This window comes from Rhinopithecus bieti, unplaced genomic scaffold, assembly GCF_001698545.2.
Source record: "Rhinopithecus bieti isolate Rb0 unplaced genomic scaffold, ASM169854v2 scaffold_70516, whole genome shotgun sequence".
In the NCBI taxonomy this organism is placed as follows: Eukaryota; Metazoa; Chordata; class Mammalia; order Primates; family Cercopithecidae; genus Rhinopithecus; species Rhinopithecus bieti.
In genome coordinates, this window is record NW_016826783.1 from 1,010,817 (window position 1) to 1,015,302 (window position 4,486).

Genomic DNA, 4,486 nt, shown 5'->3' on the forward strand with positions numbered 1-4,486 from the left:
AATCTTTTGGAAAATGATGAAATTGCATCCATTCCTTATACTATATGCCAGAATAAACTCCAAATGGATCAAGAATACAAATGAAATACACGAAGTTATAAAAATATTAGAAAAAAAAGATCCATTCCTTTATAACCTGAGTGTGGGGAAAACCTTTCTATGTCTGAAATACAGATGCAATAAAAGATTGATAAATGTGACTCTATAAAAAAAGAAATTTTTATAAGGTAAAAAAGAAAATCACAATGAAGGAGTATAAAAATCTGGGAGAAAATGTTTGCAACATGTATCATAGTTAAAAGACTAATAGTCAAGAAGTCACTATGGTGACCAGGAGGTCAAGAGGCTTCTTGGTAACTGGCACCAGCTATATGAAAGCAATTACCACTGCTTTCCTGGGACTTGAGTAAATGCAATCAAGTGGAATTTTAAATTTTTGCTGGAAGTGGAGTCATGAGACTGAAGATATCTCTTTTAAGAGAACCAAAACATCAAGAATTAGTAAGCCATGTAGGCTGGACTACTACTGAAGAGCTGTATTCATATAGTGATGATCACCAGATAGTGAAAAGGAACTTGTTCACCAGTGGAACAACTCAAATAGTAAAGCTTCCTGATGATATTTACCCTATAGATTTTCACTGGTTTCCAAAGAGTTTGGGTATAAGAAACAAATGCAAGCACAAAGCTTTGTCCTCATAAGTTCTGATGATAAATTTAATTTGATTTCCAACTTAGAAAGAGTAGAAAAAAGTGTAGCAGCTTATTCTGGAGTAGTACTTGCAGGAAGATAGAATGGTGAAGCAATAGCATTAGTTACAATTGGAGAAGATGGACAAATAAAAATTTGGTCAAAGACTTGGATGCTTAGATCAACTTCAGCTCAGCAAGCCCAGGTCAGCCCCCAAATACTCCCAAAGAATATTCCCAGAAAATATACTTATCAAGTACAGAAGAAAGAGGAGTGCCTTCTGAGGAAAACCAGTGTATTCAATAGTGTGGGGTCTTGATTTAGAAAACGTTCTTTATACAGCAGGCAAGCATCTAATCATTAAATCTCTTCAGTGTCCAGGCACAGTGGCTCACGCCTATAATACCAGCACTTTTGGAGGCCGAGGCGGGTGGATCCCCTGAGGTCAGGAGTTCAAAACTAGCCTGGCCAATATGGTGAAACCCCTGTCTCTGCCAAAAATACAAAAAATTAGCCAGGCGTGGTGGTGAGCGCCTGTAATCCCAGCTACTTGGGAGGCTGAGGCAGGAGAATTGCTTGAACCTGGGAGGCAGAAGTTGTAGTGAGCCGAGATGGCGCCACTGCACTCCTGCCTGGGGGACAGAGCGAGATTCTGTCTCAAAAAAAGAAACCTCTTCGATCAAATGCTAAAGTTTTACAGAAAGCTTATGATGGCACCATTTTAAAAGTAGATTGGAATTCAGTTAGTAATCTTATTTTATCTACTGGTGAAGACTGTAAATATAAAGTATGGGATAGTTATAGCCACCCACTGTACAATTCACAACCTCGTGAACATCGTATTACTTCAGTTGCCTGGGCTCCAGATGGAGAATTACTTGCTATTGGATTATTTCATACTTTACACTTATGTAATAAAACTGGGTGATCATATGCTTTAGAAAAACACTGGCAGCGTATTTAATACTGCGTGGTCAACTGATGGCACTCAGACTGCTGGAGTGTGTGGAATCGGGCGTGATGTTTTTGCGCCCGTGGTGGAACAACACTGGGACTGGAAAAACTTTCAAGTAACATTAACTAAAAGAAGGACCATACACATTCATAATGTTCTCACTGATGCAGTGAACTTACTGGAATTCCATCATGGCCATTAAAGCATCTTTGAACTCTGCACACTTAGTTGTTTCAATGTCTCTTCAATGTTATGTGGTCTCCACAAAGAACTGGAATACACCAATTATGTTTGATCTCAAAGAAGGAACTGTTAGTTTAATCCTGCAGGCAGAAAGACATTTTCTTCTTGTAGATGTTAGTAGTATCGATTTATATTCATATGAAGGGCACTTTATTTCATCTCCAGAATTTCCTGGAGTGAGAACAGATATTCTGAATGCACAGATTGTGTCTCTGAGTAATGATATCATAGCAATGAGACAAAGCTGATGAAAAAAATAATCTTTTTCATTGAGGCATCAACTGGAAAACCATTAGATGATGGAAAGTTTCTTCCTTGTAAAAATGAAATCTTGAAAGTTGCTCTGGATCAAAAAGGACTTACCAATGATAGAAAAGTCACTTTTATTGATAAAAATAGAGATATCGATATCACTTCTGTGAAACAATTTGAGAAGGAAGAAAAAATTCTCAAACTTGGAAAAATGGTGCATACTTTGGCATGGAATGATACATGCACTATCCTTTGCAGACTTCAAGATACTCAATTTACAGTGTGGTATTATTCCAATATGGTTTATGTGGACAGTGACATTTTGCCTAAGACATTACATGAAAGAGATACAAGTGAATTCAGTAAAAATTCCCATATTGTGAGTTTTGTTGGAAATCAGGTAACTATAGCAAGAGTTAATGGCCCTCTGGTTCACATCAGTGTATAACTATATCCTGTTATTCCCCCTAAACATATAGGCAGTTCAAAATGGGAAGATGATTAAGACTTTGCCACTTTGTTAAGGACCAAACCATGTGAGCTTGTCTAGCTGCTATGGCAGTTGCTAATCAAGATATGACTATTACAGAAATAGACTATGCAGCAATTGGTAAAACTGATAAGGTTTAGTACATCAATTCTATAAAAGTCTTCCATTTAAAGAATCAAAATAGCCCACATACTAAGGTTTAGTGGGAACATACAGGAGGCTGAAATAGCATTTCTTAAGGCTGGCCTCATTTATGAAGCAATCCAGATCAATATTAATGTCTACAACTGAGAAAGGGCACTAGAACTGGCTGTAAAATACAAAACACATGTTGATACAGTTCTTGCTTACTGTCAAAAGTTTTTGGAGACATTTGGTAAAGAGGAAACAAACAATGCTTGCAGTATGCAGCAGGTCTCCAAATAGATAGAGAGAAAAAGACAAAGTTGAGATTGAAATTACAAAAGGAGAACAATCATCAAGCAGCCAATGCAGTAAGAGTATGAATCTAAAGCCCTATATGCCATGCTTATCTTTAAGAAGTTTTGTCTTTTGAAATGAATTCTGATTAACTAAGGATAAGCATGTTTTGGTTGATTAAAAAAGGATAATATTTAAGTAAGTGTAAGCACTTGCTGTGTATTTAATATAAAAGTACATTCAGAAAGACGAAACACAAAGAAATTTATGTACGTCTCTGTTTTATATTTTCTATTCCAATAATTTGCAAAATATTATGATATACTTATGATATGCCTGTGTAGTGTTAATTTTATGTCAGTTTTTTGCCCATTATTTCATCCCTGAATCTTCAGCCCAAACAAATATGAATGTTGATAATAAAACATTGAACTAGTTTAAAATGTGTATTATTAATTTCTCTTTGACCTCCAAATTGTGAAATGCCTCCAAAAGTTTATTTATAAAACAAAAATACATGAGGATAGATTTGCACAAATGTATAAAATGCAGATACTGATACGCCAAAGTTCATAGCAGCATTACTCAAATAGCAAAATGTGGAAATAACTCAAATATCTCTCATGAATGGATAAACAAATGTGGTACAACACATACAATGGAATATTATTTAGCCTGAAAAAGGAATGAAATTCTGATAAATGCTACAACAGGATAAACCTTGAAAACCGATGCTCAGTGAAATAAGCCAGACACAAAGGGTCAATATGATACCACTTATATGAGGTACCAGCATAGGCAAGCTCATAGAGATGTAAAGGAGAACAGTGTTTACCAGAGACTGGTGGGGAGAAGGAAAGGTGAGGGGTGGCTATTGATTAACAAGTACATAGTTTCTGCTTGGGATGAACAAATTCTGAAAATGAATAGTAATGATGGTTGCTCAACATTCTGAATGTTAATGCCACCGAATTGTACCTATAAACATGATTAAAATGGTAAATCTTGTTATGTATATTTTATAATTTTAAAAATATATCCAAAATGGGTAAGAAGGATTCTCCTCATCCCCCTTCTGACTTCAGATGGTCAGGTAATAGGCCCTCAAGTCTGAATTTGTGAAAATCTTCTTAAATGATAAACCTGTTTGACTAGTCTTAATCATTTGTCTCCAAATTATTACCATGTAATTTTTTAAAATTAAATACCCCTTAGAAATTCTTCTGTGAAACCATTTTGGAAATCGTTCATTATAGAGTGGGTATATGCATATATATATATGGAATTTTATAGAACTATGTTACATGTATATAAAGGGATAAAGGGATTACCTTTCTTATCCCCATTTTAATTACTATATATAGTTTTTTTTTAATAGAAATCTTTTCTTTTTAACATGTTTCTTTTCTTTTCTGAAATGTTGGAATATTCTGTT

The 4,486-nt window shown here is 35.1% G+C and overlaps 1 pseudogene; it reads left to right on the top strand.

Annotated features, from left to right (window-relative positions):
- The first annotated feature begins 453 nt into the window (after window positions 1-453).
- On the top strand, window positions 454-3,187 carry LOC108523087 (intraflagellar transport protein 80 homolog; annotated as a pseudogene).
- Window positions 3,188-4,486: the final 1,299 nt, after the last annotated feature.